The following is a 22,431-nucleotide window of genomic DNA, read 5'->3' on the forward strand; positions in this document are numbered from 1 at the left end:
AAGTTGCTTGCTGGATGGTGCAATGCCCTACCTCACCCTCACGGATCTCTTGTGCCATTTATGCTTCCAGATGATATCCCGAGTGTTTGCCAGAGTCAGATTGACACCCTTGAGCTGAGTGCAAACATTAGTGACATGTCCGATGAGGACGATGAAGTGCTGCCAGTCACTGCTTCCGAAACTCGCACGCGCCAGCTCAGATACTGGGAGTATGTGGTCGTTGCCATTAGAATTAGGAGAGGGGTCTGCACTGGGTGGTGCACCGGGGCCTAGCAGGCGGCAGCATGGTGAAGGGCAAAGGGAACCTCAGGTGCCAGCTCTCCGGAGGGCGAGTTTGCACGTGACCTCTGCTGGAGATGACTCAGATGAGCACCTTGATGTGGCGACCTTTGGAAAAAGAGTGCAGCCCGTGCATTCACAGATGTTTGGGGCAATGTCAAGGGTGCCCGAGAGTCTCTTGCAAGTGGTCAGGAGCATGGAGGAGTCTGCCTCCCGCATTGTGGACAGCTCTGTGCACACCATGAAGCCTATCATTACCAGTGTACAGATGATGGTGGACTCCCAGAATGACCGTGCGGATCCAGCCGTGATGTTGCGTGTCGTGGGCAATGTGGCAGCTGCCATTACAACACAGGCACAAGGGAACAAATGTCTCAGTGCTGTATTGGAGAGGATGGCCGCTGGCCTGGAAGCTCAGAATGCTCTCATGCACTCTCAGCAAAATGGAGCATCTTACTGCTGTTGTGTCTGGTGGCATCGAGACTGTGTCTGCCCTCATGCAGTCTCAGCTGGATGCCACGCAAACTCTGACTGCTGCCATCGCCACTGGGTTCACCACAGTCCACCATGGATCTTCCGGTGCCACCCCACCCCACCCCTGTACTCCAACAGATTGGTGGGGATGCTGAGGTGCTGCCCCGGGGGAGTGGTGCCGGGTCATAGGAGCAGGATCCTGATGAGCTCTCTCGCGATCACTGCAGTCCTGAACCATTGCTGTCAACCATGGCTTCGCCCCAGCCAATCCAGACTGATGGCATGGAGTCTGATGTGGCCCAGTCTGCAGCCGGCCCTTCCAGGGCCAGAGCTGGTTGAGGGAATCCGAGAAGGACATCGGTAGCTTCTACAGTTCAAACAGAGCAGCCTTCCCACAGCCATGATGCAGCCACAGGGGAGACACTGCAGCATAGTTGGAGAATAGGTAGGCATAAGAAGGGTTATAAGGAACTACACAAGGGAGAGAATTGATAATAATATGTCCTTACTACACAGTACAAATGCACACGAGGCCCATACTTGAGAGAAGGACACTCAGTGACCAATAACCTTTATTAGCCAGCACTGAAGTGATGAAGGTGGGTGGAGCTTCCCCTTTTATACCTGAAAGTCCAGGTTAGGAGTGTCTTCCACAAGTCCACCACCTAGTGGTCAATGTTCTCACGTACAACTTAGGTCAGTTTATACATGGGTTAAAATGACAGTTGAATACATGACATCACCTCCCCCCAAAGTCTTATTGGGATCACAGGTTAAGTCTCTCTGGTGGTTTACGCTCTTTTGTAGAGCGCCTGAGTTGGGGCTCCGGTTGTTGGGCGTGGCCTGAGTGTCTGCTGTTTGCAGTGCCTCAGGCCTGTCCGGACTGCCCACAGTGACTGGGCTCTCCTCCACTTGGTTCCGGTGTTCGGTCACCTGTGGTGGAGTGAACTCTACATCATGTTCTTCCTCTGCTTCTTCTATGGGGTTGCTGAAACTCCTTTTTGTTTGATCCACATGTTTGCGGCAGATTTGTCCATTGGTAAGTTTAATGACCAGAATCCTATTCCCCTCTTTGGCAATCACAGTGCCTGCGAGCCATTTGGGCCCTGCAGCGTAGTTGAGGACAAAGACAGGGTCATTGACATCAGTACATCGCGCCCTCGCATTCCTGTCATGGTAGTCACATTGTGACTGATGCCTGCTCTCAACAATTTCTTTCATGGTGGGGTGTATAAGGGATAACCTGGTTTTGAGAGTCCTTTTCATTAGCAGCTCTGTGGGCAGAGCCCCTGTGAGCGAGTGTGGTCGGTATCTATTGGCCAACAGGAGGCATGATAAGCGGCTTTGTAGGGAACCCCCTTGGATTCTGAGCATCCCCTGTTTGATTATCTGCACTGCTCGTTCCACCTGGCCATTAGAGGCCGCTTGAACAGTGCCGTTCTGACATGGTTGATGCCATTTCCTGCCATGAAGTCCTGGAATTCAATGCTTGCAAAGCACGGGCCATTGTCGCTGACCAAGACGTCCGGTAGACCATGGGTGGCGAACATTGCCCGTAGACTTTCTACCGTGGCAGAGGATGTGCTTGAATTAAGAATGTCACACTCGATCCATTTGGAGTAGGCGTCTACTACAACCAAAAACATTTCTGCCATTAAAGGACCTGCGTAGTCCACATGGATGCATGACTATGACTTGGCGGGCCAGAACCAGGGGATAAGGGGGGCTTCCCTGGGCGCATTGCCGAGCTGGGCACACTGTTGCACCTGCGAACACAAAGTTCCAGGTCTGCATCTATCCCTGGCCACCAAACGTGTGACCTGGCAATTGCCTTCATCATGACAATGCCCGGGTGCTCATTGTGGAGTTCTCGGATGAACAACTCTCTGCCCATCTGGGGCATGACTACGCGGTTTCTACATAGAAGGCAATCGGCCTGAATCAAGAGTTCATCTTTGCGCCTGTGAAATGGTTTAAATTCCTCAGGGCATGCCCCCGTACGTGGCTGTCCAGTCCCCATTCAGGACACATTTCTTGACTAAAGACAGTAGCGGGTCTCTATTTGTCCAGACTTTGATCTGACGAGCTTGTCACAGGTGAGCCTTCGCTTTCGAAAGCTTCAACAGCCATGATCATCTCAGCAGCATGCTCGGTTGCCCCCTCGATGGTGGCTAGTGGGAGCCTGCTAAGTGCATCGGCGCAGTTTTCAGTACCCGGTCTGTGCCGAATTATATAGTCATAGGCGGCTAACGTGAGTGCCCACCTCTGTATGCGGGCCGATGCATTTGCATTTATGGCCTTGTTGTCGGCCAAAAGGGACGTTAGGGGTTTGTGATCTGTCTCCAGCTCAAACTTCCTGCCAAACAGGTACTGGTGCATTTTTTTTACTGCATATACACATGCAAGTGCTTCCTTTTCTATCATCCCATAGCCCCTTTCTGCCTGGAACAGACTTCTGTAGGCCAAAGAAACCGGCTGTAACTGACCCTTGACATTAACATGCTGCAACACACACCCGACCCTATAGGACGACGCAATCGCACGTTAAAACAAATTTCTGACATGGGTCATATAGCGTTAACAGTTTGTTGGAGCATAACAAATTGTGTGCTCTATCGAAAGCCCTTTCCTGGCTGTCTCCCCAGACCCAATCGCGACCTTTGCATAGGAGCACGTGTAGCGGCTCTAGCAGCATGCTCAATTTGGGAAGAAAGTTACCAAAAAATTCAGGAGCCCCAGGAACGAACGCAGCTCCGTCGTGTTACGGGGTCTGGGTTCTCTCTGGATCGCTTCCATTTTGGACGTAGCAGGTCTGATCCCGTCTGCTGCTACCCTCATCCCCAGGAATTCTACCTCTGGAGCTAGGAAGACGCACTTCGCCTTTTTCAGTCGCAGCCCTACCCGGTCCAGTCTGTGTAGCATCTCCTCCAGGTTGTGGAGGTGTTCTTCAGTATCGCAACCCATGAAGAGGATGTCGTCTTGAAAAACCACTGTCCTTGGAATCGACTTGAGGAGGCTTTCCATATTTCGTTGAAAGATCGTGGCAGCCAAACGAATCCCGAACGGACATCTGTTGTACTCAAACAACCCCTTGTGTGTCGTGATGGTGGTCAGCTTCTTCGACTCACACGCCAGCTCCTGGGTCATGTAAGCTGAGGTCAGGTCCAATTTTGAAAAAAGTTTGCCACCGGATAGCGTCACAAAGAGGTCCTCTGCTCTCGGTAGTGGATACTGGTCTTGGAGTGACACACGATTGATGGTGGCCTTGTAATCACCACATATCCTGACTGACCCATCCGCCTTGAGCACCGGCACAATTGGGCTCGCCCAGTCACTGAATTCGACTGGCGAGATGATGCCTTCCCTCAACAGGCGGTCCAATTTGCCTTCTATCGTTTCCCGCATCACGTACAGCACCGCTCTGGCCTTGTGATGTACTGGTCTGGCGTCCGGGTTTATGTGAATCACTATCTTGGTCCCCATGAAAGTGCCAATGCCGGGTTGAAATAATGAGTCAAATTTGTCCAGGACCTGTGAGTATGATACTTGCTCCATAGAAGAAATTGCATTGACATCGCCCCATTTCCAGTTCATGACAGCAAGCCAACTCCTCCCCAGCAGTGCGGGACCATCCCCCGGGACAATCCAGAATGGCAATCTGTTCTCCGAATCTTTGTGGGTCACGACTACCGTGGCGCTGCCGAGCACCGGAATGATCTCCTTCATGTATGTCCGTAGCTGTGCGTCAATCGGCAATAATTTTGGCCTCCTGGCCTTGGACGCCCACAACTTGTCGAACTGTTTGATACTCATCAGGGACTGGCTGGCCCCCGTGTCTAGCTCCATTGATACTGGGATGTCATTGAGGAGCACCTTCATCATTATCGGTGGCGTCCTGGTGTATAAACTGTATATGTGCTCCACATGAACTCGCTGAACTTCAGCTTCCAGCGATTTTCCCCAGTGTCCATTTGGCCTCGTAGGGCTTACATCGGGCCCGACCTCCTCGTACATCAACCTGGCTGCGGGTTTCCTGCACATATGCGCCAAGTGACCGCTGACATTGCAGTTTCTGTAGGTGTACTGCTGATACCTGCAAGCTCTGGCTGGGTGTTTGCCTCCATACCTCCAACATGAGCCGTTGTTGGAAACAAAAGGTCCATTACCAGTCGATCTTCTCTGACTGTCTCTGTAACTGTCCTTAATTGATCGGGGAACACTTTAAACCAGCGAGCAGCATGCACATGGCGAGACACCGGTTTTACACGCACTGGCGGCGAGAAGGGAAAAGCATTCCAGACTTCGTGGCAGACCTCCGGGGACTGGCAAGCCTTTGTAAGTTCCCAGATGCATGCAGAGCGGAGATGCTGTGAGACTTTTTTATTGAGGGCATCGGGCACGCTGGGGTTTTCAGGAAACTGATTGAGACCAAAGACTTGACCCTGGAAATGGCGGCTTTGATGGCCCAGACATTTATCTCAGGGAAGGATGAGACCAGAATGATGTTTGACAAAAATCTTGGCTTAAATGCAGCAAATGGACAGAGAGTCAACATTGTTAATGCGGGACACAGTTCTCCAGGCAGGCCGGGGCAATCGGACATGCCCGAGCATGTAGTCGAACCCAAAGGGGGAATTCAACAGAGACAATGGCTTAGGACTGAGATGAAGAGAAACTTCTTCACTCAGAGAGTTGTTAACCTATGGAATTCCCTACCGCAGAGAGTTGTTACTGCCAGTTCATTGGATATATTCGAGAGGGATTTAGATATGGCCCTTATGGCTAAGGGGATCAAGGTGTATGGAGAGAAAGCAGGAAAGGGGTACTGAGGGAATAATCAGCCATGATCTTATTGAATGGTGGTGCAGGCTCGACGGGCCGAATGGTCTACTCCTGCACCTATTTTCTATGTTTCTATGTTTCTCCCTGGTCATTGGAAAGGATATGTAGTCCTTCCTCCTCTTATAAAGTGCATCTGTCTTTTGACGGATGGAGAAATGCATGCTAAATTGTGAGATGTTAGCGATGTCTGTTGTTGCAGCTTCAGTGGCATAGAAATTCAGGGTGATGGTGACCTTTGATGCCACTGAGAGAGGTGTCCTTAACCTTGTTTGAGGCTGTAGGTCTGGCTGCAGGAGATTGCACAGCTCTGTTACCATGTCTTTGCGGAATTGGAGTCTCCGCAGACACTGGTCATCAGTGAGGTCCATGTAGGAGAACTGTTGTCTGTAGACCCTTGGATGATCGGACCTTCTGCCACCACATCTGTGTCGACATCTTCCTCTGACAGCTGCCTCATTGCCTTCGCTCTCCTGCTCATGTTGGTCCTCACCCTCTGCACCCTGGTGCTTGCAAACATGTGACTCCTGTTGATCCTGCCTCCTCCCCATCTGCCTCACTCTGTGGTACGAGGGGTCTGCGTCCCTGATCCTCCTCCTGGCGCATGCCCTTCTTGTGGTCCTTCCTTGTGCACCTCTCTATTTTGTGGTCTGATGCCATCTCCATAGCCTTCTACATCTTGCTGTCCCATGTCAGCTGGGTCCCTTGGACACTGCCTCCCCATCCGTTGTAGCGGGCGCCGCCTTCTCCTGCATGCCTCCCTGCCACGCACAATGTGGAGGAGGTGTTCCACTGCCAGCACTGAGCCTCCTCAGGCAGCATTCGCTCTTGCTGACTATGAAAAGGCAGGCCCACTAATTTACAAATCTGTTCTCAGTGATCCAACTAACAATACTTGATACCGTCAAAATAACTTTGGCCGACAACATTGGTGGGAGTCACAGCGCGCCTTTAAATCCCGCTGGTGGTCTTTGGCCCACACTGTGCCCATCCCAAAAACCTGTCGTTGGCCCCGACAAGCGGCTGGAAGCTGATTTAAGGGCAATTTGGCTTCTGGGGCCGAGCCGAGTCGGTGCACGGTTTGATGACATTGTTACCAATGTATTAGCAGGAGCGGGACGGAAGTCGGGGGAATGGGGCAATGATATACACCTCTGGAAAAAACACCAAGGTCAATGTTGTGAGTGTTGGACACTCCGCGCCGACAGGGCGATGAGTCCGCACTGACCTGTGGCTGCCTCTTTCAGACAGCCTCGGCTCTTACAGAATTGGGCAATTTAGGCCCCTATGCCATTTGTGATAAAACCTAAAATTATTTTAGCTTGTTCCATGGCCTTATCACCCTGAGGTGCTGCCTTTAATGGCCTGTGAACCTTGTGCTAACTTCTTTATGACATCATAAACACACAGACTCTAGAAGATGGCTCCAGTACATCAGGTGACTTTTCATCATCATCATAGGCAGTCCCTTGAAATCGAGGAAGACTTGCTTCCACTCCAAAAGTGAGTTCTTAGGTGACCGAACAGTCCAATACGGGAATTACAGTCTCTGTCACAGGTGGGACAGACAGTCGTTGAAGGAAAGGGTGGATGAGACTGGTTTGCCACATGCTCCTTCCGCTGCCTACGCTTGGTTTCTGCTTGCTCTCGGCAATAAGACTCAAGGTGCTCAGCGCCCTCCCAAATGCACTTCCTCCACTTAGGGCGGTCTTTGGCCAGGGCTTCCCAGGTGTCGGTGGGGATGTTACATTTTATCAAGGAGGCTTTGAAGGTGTCCTTGAAACATTTCCTCTGCCCACCTGGGGCTCGTTTGCCGTGAAGGAGTTCTGAGTAGAGCGCTTGCTTTGGAGTCTTGTGTCAGGAATGCGAACAATGTGGCCTGCCCAACGAAGCTAGTCGAGTGTGGTCAGTGCTTTGATGCTGGGGATGTTGGCATGGTCGAGGACATTAACGTTGGTGACTTTTACTGTATTTACAGCAGCAGTTGCATTACCACAATAGTCCACTAGGTGGAGCAATAGTCCATTATATTACACTTCTCCCTCCTTAATGAAGAAGTAATAATAACAAAATAATCATCATACATAACTTGCATGATTATACACAACAAAATATATGGACTTATTTTGCCATATTTACAAATCAAACTTAACCACTGGTTTTCTGTTTTGAAGAGGATACCTTCGCTCTTGAAGAGAACTTTTCAAGCTTGGTGTCAAACTTTGATTTATTCTAGGCTAGGCCAGAGTACGGTTTTTCTCCAGAGGACGGTTTTTCTCCAGGGGCAACCCTTGATTTACATTTGAACTCTCTGCAACTTCAGGCTGTTTGTCTGCCTGACTCAGACTGAGACTTAAATTCTAACTTTCTCTTGGACTTGTTTTTTGTACATCTGATGTAGGATTGGCTGCTAGGACTCTACTTGTAACAAAACTATCTGACTCATCAGAAATAATCAAATCATTCCAACTTTCAACTCCTTCCACATTTCTATCTTTCTTTGGTCTTCTAAAAAAATAACTATATTTTCTATTTCATTATCATTTGTAAATTTTGATACCGCTCCCTCTAGCCCTATATCCACATCATTGATATAGGGCTTGAGGGAGAGGTATCAAAATTTGCAGCTGATAATGAAATAGAAAATATAGATCTAGGAGAAATTACCATGGGTGCTAAGGAGTTGCACAGTTTTGAGATCATGGGTAAGAACAAGCTGGAGTTTAAAACAATATAATGCATTTTGATTGTGTCAAAGGGGCAGTCGAGGTGCCCCCCTCCCCCCCGATTTCAACTTATGCCTGTCTGATTTTCTGGTGCAAAACATGCGGCCGTGTATTGAATTTCTCAGTCACACTGCCCTATATGTTCTTCCTCTTCCTTGGATATTCACTGTGCAGAAGAGTTGAACATTGCAATTTCAGCCTAAGAACAAGTACAATATATGTAGACATGAAAGGTATAAATTAGCTTTGGCTAAGCATGTGATGCAGAAATGGCATCAGCTAAAATGGTAAAAAGCCAGGCTAATTAGCTCTGCACGTAAACTTGGAAAAGCACCTTAGAGAAACTGTTTACATATGGACTCACCAGAATATAATCAATAGAAAGGATTTTGATTAGTTTAGGGTAATTCAGAATCTTGTCCTGCATCCTCAAGGTTATCTCAGTGACATTGTTGTTTTATAAATTGCTTGATTTAATGTTCATTTTTATATTAATTTTAAATTTATTAAGGAGAAATATTACTACCAGGTTAATTAATTTCTTGCAAGGTCAAATACTAATAATTAATCAATTGTAGATAGGCAATTACTGATAGCATTTATGCCCATTTTATCACAATGACTGGTACTTATAACGCTGAAGGTAGTAGACACATGACTTTTAATAGCTTGAGCAGTGTGTCATAATACTAGTATGAGAGAAAACCTGCCTATAGTTATGCAATTGTACATTCCATGGTGTTTACAAACAACAACTTGCATTGTACAAGTTGCTTGATTTCTGATGTTGATGTCCAGCCTAAGAAAAGTGTTGTGCTTCTCCACTTCCCTGTTCTAGTGTTGCTCAGTTTCTTTTTATTCATTCTCGAGATGTGGGCATCCCTAATTGCCTTCTTGAACTGCTGCAATTAATGTGATAGTACTTCCGCAGTGATATACTTCTTCATAGCGGTTTGGTACAACTGAGTGGCTTGCTCGGCCATTTCAGAGGGCAGTTAAGTGTCAACCACATTGCTGTAGGTCTGGAGTCACATATAGGCCAGACCAGGTAAGGGCAGCAGGTTTCCTTCCCTAAAGGACATTAGTGAACCAGATGGGTTTTTACAACAATCCAGTAGTTTCATGGTCACCATTATTGCAGCTTTTTATTCCAGATTTAATTAACTGAATTTAAATTCCCCAGTTGCCGTGGTGGGATTGGAATTCATGTCTTCAGATCATTAGTCCAGGCCTCTGGATTACTAGACCAGTAACATAACCACGATGCTACCGTACCCGATCAGTGCCTGGATTCCCAATAGCATAATGACTATTCTTTCTATTATTGTACAGCCTATTCAAAATTTAAATTGTGGATTAAGATTTGACGAGTTCTGGTCTCGGACTCTATTAATAAAGTCCATTGCCCATGCTTACTAAATTCATGCTTACATCAAGTATGTATACAGATGGTCAAGGACAACAGTTTACTTGTTCAAATTATAAGACCATATAATTACATTCAGAATGCCACTGACACCACTGTCTAGGCAGTGTAAAATGATATTATTATTCAACGTGATGATTTCAATTTTGAACATTGAAACTCATCACGTAAGACCGTGGAAACTATTAGAAAAACAGAAAGAAAAATCCCCTGAAAGCAGCGACAAGTCATATTCACCTAACAATTCTGTTTGAGCAACTTTACCCCAGACCTTTGGGAATACAATTTACAAGTTTCAATAAAAGCTTTAGTACAGGAAGACAGTGTGTGGTCAGTAAATTTGGCTGGGATAAATAGTTAGTTGAAAATCTCAGAAATGCCTTCACTAAAGTAATTGTGTGTAGGAAGTAGGTTCTAAAGTTATATTACAGGTACTGATAAATGAATACATTTCTACTCAATTAGAATCTTTAGGTACCAAATTCTTCATTTTCTGTCTTACCTCCAATTTCATTGCCCTTACCTCCTCAGATCCCATATGGCACCACAACCCTGATATAACAGGCACCTCAGCAGCCTCAAATCTGCAAACCATAAGCTTGAACACATTGGTGATTATCTGGCCTGGCTGTGTGCAGTCAGCTCTGACTGGACCAGTTCAAGCTATACTGTGACTTCTCGCCATGGCCAAACCACTTCCTAACTATCAAATGATTCTTGTGATCTGAAACAACTCCAAAATTCTTTCTTCCACCACAAATTGCTTCCTTGGAGAGAAATGGCAGCAAACAAAAAGCCTGAGGTTTGGTTAGGTAAAGGGAAAATGGGGACGGTGGGGATTTTGAGGAGTCGGAGAGGTGTTGGCACAGTCAGCGGAGCTGTGCAGGTGGCCTTGATTTTGAACACAAAATAGTCCATCAGCTCCTTTCACTTTGTATCTGAGGTGAGGATGAGTGTGAAGTAGGGGGAAGAGTGTAAGGAGGCTTTTAGTAATTTGTGTACAAGGACACCCAAATCACTTTGCTTCTCCACAGTTCTTAGTCTCTCGCCATTTAGAATATATTCTGATTTGTCATTTTGGGATCAGTAATATCAGATGAGTAGCCCTGCTGCACAGACAATATTTCCATTTCCAACACTTGCTTTGCTTGACTTCAATGGGGAAGAAGATTGGGCGCTATGTAAAATCGCTTGTCAATTCATTTTGAGCATGTTCTGCATGGTATCCTGCTCAAACCGGAGCTTTGGTTCCTTCCCCAATTCCGCTCTATTATCAATATTGCTTTCTTCCACCTTTACAACCTTGTCCCTATCTTTCCCCTTCCGCAGCCCAAATTTTAGTTTTTTTAAATCTCTCCATGTGATCACCGCATCATAACATAGTGATCTTCTCCTGCTTTATGTCCCCACATGCGCCCTTTGCTCTTTGAATTTCAAACTCCACCTCATCTCTTGCTCCCTCTACTCCATCATTTTCATGCTCCTGCCTTCTAGAACTCTTTCCTCAGTTCCTTCCACCTTGCCACCCATCAACCCCACCCCTCCACTTTCTCAAAGCATTCGTCTTTAACTGTGTCTTTGGTGTCTCATCTTAGCCTCTCTATTTTCTCTATTCACTGCCCAACATAGCATTTTCTTCCTTTTAATAACAGGTTGTTGTTCTGCTAGAGACGCTTTCTATATTTGTCCTTTTTTTAAAGTAATTTTCCTCATTATAGAAATACTTTTTGCCAGAGAATTATACTCGTGTGAATCTGTGTCTGCATTTCTGGTTTGTCCTTTTTGAATTTTTTGTGATTGTTAAGATAAGTGATGTCAATGTTAGGGAATGAAATGTTTTTCCAGTTTTCCAGGATTAATATGAAATATAATATCCTTCCTAAAGTGATATGCCCAGAATTGGACACAATACTCCAGTTAAGGCCGAACCAGTGTTTTATAAAGGTTCATCATCACTTCCTTGCTTTTGTACTCTATGCCTCTATTTATGAAGCCCAGGATCCCATATGCTTTTTTAACCGCCTTGCCACCTTCAATGATTTGTGCACATATACCCCCATGTTTCCCTGTTCCTCCACCCCCTTTAGAAATGTACCCTTTAGTTTATATTGCCTCTCCTCATTCTTCCGACCAAAATGTATCACTTCACACTTTTCGGCAATAAATTTCATCTGCCACATGTCCGCCCATTTCACCAACCTGTCTATGTCTTCTTGAAGTCTATCACTATTCTCCTCACTGTTCACTATACTTCCAAGTTTTGTGTCATCTTCAAATTTTGAAATTGTGCCCTGTACACCCAAGTCCAAGTCATTAATATATATCAAAGTCCCAAAGATGAAAGAACAATACATTAACATGAAAGGACAGTATGTATGCTAGTCCAATGTGCTGATACAATCTCTAGTTTGACTTAAGTTTATTTTCATTCTCTATCCTCCAATCCATAAATAATAACCTCTAATGAGTAATATTGTCACATAACTGTTTGAGTTGAAGTGATGTCATTTTATATTGCAACTGGTAAAAATGAATAGGTTTAAAAATATCCTGTTGTTTTGTTGTTCCAACTGAGACCATCAGAGGAAAGAAATCACATTTGCTCTGTATATAGGTGTAAATTTATGCCATCCATGTTGGAAAGGCTCTGATTTCAAATATTTTATTCAGGACGAAAAGCTGTGACTCATTTAACAATTAGCTCACTCACCAATAAGGTTAAGTAATGCTGCAACCAATTCCAAATTTTAGTTAACATAGATATGTAATTGGTTCATTATTGGGTCGTTGACCTTCTAGTTTCAGATGGGAGAGTCTGGTTTTTGACAGGAAAATTTGTACCGTGTGAACTGGACACCCAAAGTTTGTCTTTTAAAAGTTATTCATTCCTCCCCCCACCACACACATACTCATGTGGAATTGCAGCGACTGTAATCCTAGGCTCTCACCAACATCAGTGTTCTCTCTCAGGCCAACATCCCCAGCATCGAAGCATTGACCACGCTCAATCAGCTCCGATGCACGGGCCACGCAGTCTGCATGCCTGATACAAGACTCCGGAAACAGGCACTCTACTCGAGCTCCGTCACGACAAGCAAGCCCCAAAAGGGCAGAGAAAACGTTTCAAGGACATCCTCAAAGCCTCCTTGAAAAAATAGAGCATTCCTTGTGACTCTTGGGAATCCCTGGCCCATGACCACTGAAAGTGGAAAAGAAGCATTCGGGAAGGCGCTGAACACTTTGAGTCTCTTTGTCAGGAGCATGCGGAAGCCAAGTACAAACAGTGGAAGGAGCGTACGATAAACCAAGCACCCCATCCACCCATCCCTTCAACCACCACCTGCCCCACTTGTGACAGAGTCTGTAGATCCCGCATTGGTCTCATCATCCACCTTAGACCTCTTGTTAGCGTGGAAGCAAGTCATCCCCGACTCCGAGGGATTGCCTAAGAAGAAGACCCATCTTGGGGTCATTTTATTGTCCATGATATAATTAATTTTCTTCCGCCCTCTTGCCATTCTGGTTTGAAATTCAGCAGCTTTGCCACATTTTTACATAAGTCCCATCAGTTACAACAACAACTTATATTTACATAGCACCTTCAACGTAGTAAAAACGTCCCAAGGCGCTTCACGGGAGCAAATTATCAGACAAAATTTGACACCGAGACACACAGAAATATTAATTTCGATGAAAGGTAATCGACCTGAACCTTTAACTCTGTTTTTCTCTCCATAGATGCTGCCTGACCTGTTGAGTATTTCCCATTTTCCGTTTTTATTTACAAAGAGACATTAAGAAAGGTGACCAAATGTTTGGTCAAAAGAGGTAGATGTTAAAGGAGGAGCGGTGGAGAGAAATTCCAGAGCTTAGGGTGCAGGCAGCCGAAGGCACGGCCGCTACTGATGGAGTGGTGAAAATCGGGGAAGCGCAAGAGGCCATAATTGGGGGAACACAGAGATCTCGGAGGGTGGTAGGACTACCCTGGTGTTGGTATGCCAACCATTCACATTGGCTCTTCAGGAATCTTACTTCTTGCTCCCACATCCCAAGATACTGTCTCTCTTCCCTCGGTTAATTGCGTTTGGTGCTGGTAAAAGTGAGCAGGGAAGGTTTAACATTGCTCAGTGGTAGTGCTGTCCCAAGTGAGACCAGCAAAGGCGCTGCTCCACCTCTGTCTGTCTCCCCGGGAGGAGGGACTCACAGTCTCCTCCTTTCTTTCTCATTATTCGCCGTTTCGGTTTTCTTTCAAAGCAGCAGAGCTTTTTTTCGATCTTCTCTTCACTCAGCCCAGAGTCGCCATCTTCGTCCGTAGAGCAATGATTTAATGCTCAGCGGGCTCGGAGAGGGAGAGGGAGAGAGGCAGAGAGCTATTGGGAGCAGCGCTGTGTGGCGAGGCTGACAGAGGCGAGAGGGCACACAGCGCACCGGCTCCGGCAGCGTCTCTGTGGGTCCAGGGAGAACCAAGAGCAAACGGCGCAGGCTGAGGTGTGTGAGCTTCGCTTTATTTACCGACCTCTTATTTCCAGCGGGCTTTTTGTTGTTGTTGTTGTATTAGTTGGGTGAGTGATTTGGAGTCTGCGGCGCATTCATTCACTTCCAACCCCCACGGCTCCCGTAGAAAGGCGGGCTGACACTGGCAGCACTGAGATGCGCTGCTCTTTATTGAATGAATGGGTGATCTGATTCCTGGTGTCCATTGTGGTAACATTACCGAGAATTGCAATTTGCATTCCGCGTAATGCATTCCGTTTGCATGTTGCCAGTGTAGGCATGAACAGTGTGTGTGTCCTTCATCTTGACATGTTTCTTATTCACCAGATGTCTAGTGTGTGAGTTTAGGGACTGAGGAAGGTCGTGGCATTCATTCACAAATGCTGCTTCCCAAACTGGACGAAGTAGTTCTGGTTTGGATGCTATGGATGGTATTTGAAGCTGGTGAATTGAATGCACCAAGGGCTGCTGTTGCAGATAAACGAGGAGGATGTTTGGCTGCCTGGCATCCATCCTTCTGGAGATCCGTGGGCCTGGGATCAGCCCGGGTTTGCGAGCACGGACAGACTGGAGAGTGTGAGGTGTGCCACAGATTTGCAGCATTTCGATCCAGGACTGAACCTGGAGCTCACTTGTGGACTCCATCCCTCAGTATTGAGGCAGGAGGCTGTGAGTTAACTACAAAAAAAAACAAATGCAAATATCCTCAAGTTAGTGGTTTCAAGTCACATTTAACAGTCTCATTTGAATGAAAACGCTGGATAAATCACCTTGTATCTAACCGAGACAAAAAAACACGTTCTGCCAAAGACTGTTTTCACTAGGGCTGATTTAAAAAAAACATTTGGTTAGTTGTAAATCTCAGATTGATATAAATAAAGCGTATTTGATGTTTTAATTGCTGGTGACTGTGAGTGTGTTAGAAGGAGTCCTGAACTGCTTTCTCCCCAGTGAGTTATTGTATAGTCATTGAGAGGTGACCCACTCCCTAATTCCACAGTAGCTCCGAGCACTGCTGGTGACAGAGATAAGCTCCGATTTCCCGGCCACTGCTTCCTATTATCACTACACCTGCTTTATTAACCCCACCATATATCTCGCTCCCATCCCCCTCAGCTTTAGTTTCCTTTGCCGTATCTGCTCCTATACCTGTTAAGCAACAGCTTACACAGACACTGGGGATCATTTAAATCTCTACTATCTCATTGTTTAAAGTGGGTCAATGCATGTTCCCAGCTCATACAAACTTCTGTTCCCTATCTCACAAGTCATTTTAAAGTCCAGTTTCTCTAACGCTTGACTTTGGAAACGAATGTGGCTAAATGGCTCTTAAACTCTATTGTTCATGTGCTCCCAAATGTCGCTCGCTGATTGACTTGGGAAGTGAGCTTTCAAATGTTTTATTTAAGATTTTTTTATCTTGTACGAAAATACAGAATTGCATGAATACCACTGAAATTGGCACTAAAGGTCCAATAACAGTAATGAAACTATAACAGTGGATGGAATGAGAACAAAATTATGTATCAAAAATGCATGCATTGCATGAATAAAGTCTCTGCCCAGACAGTGATCAATCACATACAGTGGTGAAAAAGCCAATGTAAACAGTCGAATGGGGCTAGCTGCAGATCTGGGCCAGCGTGCTTACAGGGAGAGATAACAATCACTCTTCCATCCTGCCAGCAAATTTTCCCAACCTTAGCAGGACGATCACTAGGGAATACAAAGGAGATGGGCAACACTTTGCGGTCAGTCGGGCATGAAGATATATCTTCCTGGTGTAAAAGCTCTTTTGTTTCTCAGTCCAGATATTTCCAGGGAGCATTTGTCGGGTTTGATGGATTTAGGGATGCCCTTCAACTACATGTTGCCGACTGCATTCCAAGAAAGGAATTCTGGAGGAATTTGGCCTCCTGAAGATTTAGGGAGTACGTAATATTCTCCATTTGTGATATTGTCCATAAACAGTTCATTCAATCAGATATAGATAGTTGTTAACCTCACCTAGAGTTACATAGCTGGTATACAACAACATACAGCACACAGCATTGTTAAGACAAGCTTTGCTAAAATGCAGAGGTATGTTGATTGGCGGCCTCAGAAGGCAGTGCAATGGGTTGTACTTCAGTTATGGCCACAATTCACTTATGAGTTGTTGCCCCGTAAGATTGAATTGTTTGAAAATTATTATGGAGTTTGAGCAATTAAAAGGGATTCATGGACACAAAAATGTCGACTTTAATTATTTCGCAAGCAAACTCTGTTCTGAAAGACTGATTTATGCTGGGGTAGGCTTCCAGCTCTACCTCACCACCATCTTTCTTGACCCCTCCACTGTCTCTGTGTTGTCACATTGCTTGTCAGGCATCCAGCCAAATATTTCCTTCAGTTAAACACTAGGAAGGCCAAAGCCAAAGTCTTTGCCTCACCCGCCCCCATCCCGCGCTCCCCGCCACAAGCACCGTTTCCTAGCTAATTATTCCATCGCGCTCCCTGACCTCTGTCTGAGGCTGAAGTTCACAACTTCGGTGTCCTATTTGACCCTGACCTGAGCTTCTGATAAAGACCACCTTCATAATATCACCTGTCTCAGCCCATCTGCTGCTGAAACTCTTAACTACGCTTTTGTTACCTCTAGACTCGACTATTCTAATGATCTTCTGGCCGGTCACCCATCTTACCCTCCAGAAACATAAACTCATCCAAAATGCTGCTGCCCGTATGTTAACTGGCACCAAGTTCCATTCACCTAATCACCCCTGTGCTTGCTGACCTATATTGGCTCCCAAGCCACCAATACTTCGATTTTAAAGTTTTCATCCTTGTGTTCAAATCTCTCCATGGCTTTACCCTTCCTATCTGTTTAACCTCCTCCAACCCTACAACATTCAGAACTCTGCGTTCCTCCAACTCTGGCCTTTTGTGCCCCCCCCCCACTTCCTTTGCTCCACATTGGTGGCTGTGTCTTCAGCCGCCTACCTCAGTTTTGGAATTGCCTCCCTAAGCCTCTCTGTCCGTCTCTCCTCTATTAATGCGCTCCTTTAAAATCTAACTCATTGACCAAGCATTTGGCCTGTCATAGACTCCTTTGACTTGGTGTCAAACTTTGGCTGATTACGCTCTTGTGAAATGTCTGGAAACGTTTGACTATGTTAAAGATGCTATATAAATGCAAATAGTTGTTGTTGCAAGTGACCAGCTATTGTATTTGTGGTGTTAACTTCAAAGGATCTGTTTATTCAGCACAAAAGTAGCATTGTAATTCTCATAGTGCTGACCCAATACTAGTTACAGATAGTGACTCTGTGTAAGTGAAGCTGCCAAGATTGGACCAACTTTATTGGCCATTCTCGCAAATATCTGCACATTTGTGTTTGTTGTCTCTTCACAATTATGTATTCACATACAATATCTTCTACCAAACCTTGTCTGCTGTTGATTCAGGGACACTGTTATATTTTTAGTTAGAGCTTTAAATTAGAGTAGAGAGTACAAAAACAAATGCCTAAATGTCAGCTGAGAATGAAATAATTTACCATTGAAGCTTAGGGTATGCAAATCCACTGGGAGGATAGACACACCAACGTCAGTGTTCTCACTCAGGCCAACATCCCCAGCATCGAAGCACTGACCACACTCAACAAGCTCCGTTGGGCGGGCCACATCGTACGCATGCCCGACATGAGACTCCCTAAGCAAGCGCTCTACTCGGAACTCCTACATGACAAGCAAGCCCCAGGTGGGCAGAGGAAATGTTTCAAGGACACCCTCAAAGCCTCCTTGATAAAGTGTAAAAAGTGTAACGTCCCCACTGGCACCTGGTAATCCCTGGCGCAAGACCACACAAAGTGGAGGAAGAGCATCCGGGAGGGCGCTGAGCACCTCGAGTCTTGTCGCCGAGAGCATGCAGACAGCGCAGACAGCGGAAGGAGCGAGCGGCAAACCAGGCTCCCCACCCACCCTTTCCTTCAATCACTGTCTGCCCCACCTGTGACAGAGACTGTAATTCATGTATTGGACTCGTTCAGTCACCTGATAACTCACTTTTAAGCAAGTCATCCTCGATTTCGAGGGACTACCTATGATGATGATGATGATGCATGCACCATGATCTGATTGTAAAATATCGGTGTTTTACGGAGGGTAAAAGTGGCATGGAGATGCTGGCTAGAAGTTACAAATAGCATATCGTTAAATTGCTCCAAGACTAATTACTTGTTTGTACTTACTGAAATGGCACTTTAGTATCAGATTTCTGAAGACGTTGATAAAATATCAGATCCAGAAATGCAATATAATGGGTGCAAAGTTTTATTGAAACATCTTGTAAAATGGAGCATTAAATCCAACAAATATTCCATTGCTGCATGCTATTGCTGACATTTATTTTTGAATATCAGATTTTAGCTAAGAATATTCTAGACTGGAGGTAATTGTGATCATTTAGATTTCATTTTCTTTTGAGTTATTTTCTTGTCACCACTCTTCCAATGTTCTCTATCAAAAGTTTAGCAAAGAGGGCAGTAGGCATCTTGCAATGATACTTTGAAACTTGTTGGTGGGATTTGCACAAGGATGATCCAAACATACACAGGCTGACTTTTAACTGGCCGAAATCGGCGTTAGTATGGCCTCAAATTGGCATCAGTTTAATTGTGACATTCTGAGAGCTGCTATTTTGAAAAGGGCCTTCCCTTGGGTGAAGACCGCCTGCGTATATGAGGCAGGAGGCCTTTTGATTATGCAAATAGGTGTCCTATGACATAATTAGGACCATGTTGCAATTTTAAGAGACATATGGGTGGAGCATGCCTTAAAGAAACTGCTGTCGGCTACTCCAGAAGTTTTTTCAATGTTATGTTTTTATGAAATCAGAAGGAGCAGGAATGTGCCTCCTGGCTCCACAAAAATACTGCAGGCCACTGTCGGCCTGGTGTCCCCCTCCTGCCAGGACCTACCAGTCGGCCGGCTTGGTGTAGGAGCCGGCCGAAGTGCCTCAGGACCGAAACCAGTGGCCTGCAACGGGACAGCCATTTGGTGCCTCAAAATGGCTCTGGCTTCTTCGCCCCCGGGATAGGCGGGCGGCTGATGCCCTCCGCCAGTCAGCCGCCCAATCAGGACAGGCCCAATATCCACTCAACTCCTCACAGCAACATGGTTGAAGTTGGGTAACTCAGGGAGTGGAGAATCACAGGCTCAGACCCAATTTCCTCCACTCAGTGGAGCCGCATTACCATGGTGCTCTAACTTGTGCTGCTACTTTCATATCACTTAACAGATTAATTGAATCTGGGCAAATGACAGTGTATTACTGGATGTATTTGGCACCAAGTTCAGTCGTGTAGTCTAAATAGAAATGTACTGCATTTAAATTCAGATCAGGAGCTGGAGTGTTTTAGTCAGAACTAACATCCGAGAATAAATTCTCACCTTTCAGACAGTACATTGCGATCCCTAACAGCTGTAACTTCCAAACTGATTCACATTCACAGCTGAAGTATAACATTAGGGCAAAAGATTATCCCCTGTCATCTGTGAAACATTTCTTGCATAAATATTAGTGAGATCTGCATGTTCTATACTGATACAGAGAAAACTCTTGACAGCCTTAAATGAACTGTTACTTTCACTTTCAGAACAGTTCAGGCTGAACTGTACAAACAACTGAATAGAAATTGTAAAGAAATGAGGTGATCTTAATTGCAGGCAGTTGTTAATTAGTAACAGGGTGAACACTTCAGCATTTCTTGTAGGGCCATGACAAGAAAATTCTAGTAAAAGGAAATAGAAGAAAATTGGGTTTACAGTTAACTGACACACCCTGCCCACCCAAAAAAGAGAGTCTGGGGATTTACATTAATTACTAGAAATCAAGCAAATCACATCTGTGGTTTTTATTATTTTAACCCGATTATTCCTTTTACATAGAAACATAGAAAATAGGTGCAGGAGTAGTCCATTCGGCCCTTCGAGCCTGCACCACCATTCAAAAAGATCATGGCTGATCATTCTCTCAATACCCCTTTCCTGCTTTCTCTCCATACCCTTTGATCCCTTTAGCCATAAGGGCCATATCTAACTCCCACTTGAATATATCCAATGAACTGGCATCAACAACCCTCTCTGGCAGAGATAGATTCCATAGATTAACAACTCTGAGTGAAGAAGTTTCTCCTCATCTCAGTCCTAAATGGCCTACCCCTTATCCTAAGACTATGTCCCCTGGTTCTGGACTTCCCCAACATCGGGAACATTCTTCCCGCATCTAACCTGTCCAGTCCTGTCAGAATCTTATACATTTCTATGAGATCCCCTCTCATTCTTCGAAACTCCAGTGAATAAAAGCCCAGTTGATCCAGTCTCTCCTCATATGACAGTCCAGCCATCCCTGGAATCAGTCTGGTGAATCTTCACTGCACTCCCTCAATAGCAAGAACGTCCTTCCTCAGATTAGGAGACCAAAACTGAACACAATATTCCAGGTGAGACCTCACTAAGGCCCTGTAAAACTGCAGTAAGACCTCCCTGCTCCTGTATTCAAATCCCCTAGCTATGAAGGCCAACATACCTTTTGCCTTCTTCACCGCCTTCTGTACCTGCATGCCCACTTTCAGTGACTGATGAATCATGACACCCAGGTCTCGTTGCACCTCCCCTTTTCCTAATCTGCCACCATTCAGATAATATTCTGCCTTTGTGTTTTTGCCTCCAAAGTGAATAACCTCACATTTATCCACATTATACTGCATCTGCCTTATATTTGCTCACTCGCCTAACCTGTCCAAGTCACCCTGCAGCCTCTTAGCGTCCTCCTCACAGCTCGCACCGCCATCCAGTTTAGTGTCATCAGCAAACTTGGAGATATTACACTCAATTTCATCATCTAAATCATTAATATATATTGTAAAGAGCTGGGGTCCCAGGACTGAGCCCTGCGGCACTCCACTAGTCACTGCCTGCCATTCTGAAAAGGACCCGTTTATCCTGACTCTCTGCTTCCTATCTGCCAACCGGTTCTCTCTCCAAGTCAGTACATTACCCCCAATACCATGTGCTTTGATTTTGCACACTAATCTCTTGTGTGGGACCTTGTCAAAAGCGTTTTGAAAGTCCAAATACACCACATCCACTGGTTCTCCCTTGTCCACTCTACTAGTTACATCCTCAAAAAATTCCAGAAGATTGTCAAGCATGATTTCCCTTTCATAAATCCATGCTGACTTGGACCGATCCTATCACTGCTTTCCAAATGCGCTTTTATTTCACCCTTAATGATTGATTCCAACATTTTTCCCACTACTGATGTCAGGCTAACCGGTCTATAATTACCCGTTTTCTCTCTCCCTCCTTTTTTAAAAAGTGGTGTTACATTAGCAACCCTCCAGTCCATAGGAACTGATCCTGAGTCGATAGACTGCTGGAAAATTATCACCAATGCATCCACTATTTCTAGGGCCACTTCCTTAATAATCTAGGATGTAGACTATCAAGCCCTGGGGATTTATCGGCCTTCAATCCCGTCAATTTCCCTGACACAATTTCCCGCCTAATAAGGATATCCTTCAGTTCCTCCTACTCACTAGACCCACTGTCCCCTAGTACATCCGGAAGGTTATTTGTGTCTTCCTTTGTGAAGACAGAACCAAAGTACTTGTCCAATTGGTCTGCCATTTCTTTGTTCCCCATTATAAATTCACCCGAATCCGACTGCAGGGACCTACGTTTGTCTTCACTAATCTTTTTCTCTTCACATATCTATAGAAGCTTTTGCAGTCAGTTTTTACGTTTCCAGCAAGCTTCCTCTCGTACTATATTTTCCCCTTCTTAACTAAACCCTTTGTCCTCCCCTGCTGAATTCTAAATTTCTCCCAGTTCTCCGGTTTGCTGCTTTTTCTGGCTAATTTATATGCCTCTTCCTTGGATTTAATACTATCCTTAATTTCCCTTGTTAGTCACGGTTGAGCCACCCTCCCCGTTTTATTTTTACTCCAGACAGGGATGTACAATTAAGTTGCAGGATGTCAAGGGGAAATGTTGAAAATAATGAAAATTGTGGCTGTGTTGGGCCCAGTCATGCCAAAAAGGATTAACAATGGATAGAAATCAGCAGATGAAGCAAAGTGTTCTGAGATAATGGAAAATAAGGATGAGTGTTATCACGCAGGTTGTGGAGATTCTCTCAAATCCTAA

General features: G+C 45.4%; 1 protein-coding gene across 2 annotated transcripts in view; it reads left to right on the plus strand.

Annotated features, from left to right (window-relative positions):
• The window catches only part of cdc42se2 (CDC42 small effector 2), a 273,328-nt gene that overhangs the window by 13,525 nt on the left and 237,372 nt on the right, over positions 1 to 22,431 (plus strand). Inside the window, exon 1 of one of the 2 annotated variants that reach the window (XM_070858887.1) lies at positions 13,940 to 14,232. The exons of the other annotated variant lie outside the window; for it this stretch is intronic. The gene's annotated coding sequence lies outside the window, so the exon portion shown is untranslated. Of the gene's footprint in view, positions 1 to 13,939; positions 14,233 to 22,431 lie in introns of those variants that run through there. 2 annotated transcript variants of the gene reach the window in all.

This window comes from Pristiophorus japonicus, chromosome 1, assembly GCF_044704955.1.
Source record: "Pristiophorus japonicus isolate sPriJap1 chromosome 1, sPriJap1.hap1, whole genome shotgun sequence".
Lineage (NCBI taxonomy): Eukaryota > Metazoa > Chordata > Chondrichthyes > Pristiophoridae > Pristiophorus > Pristiophorus japonicus.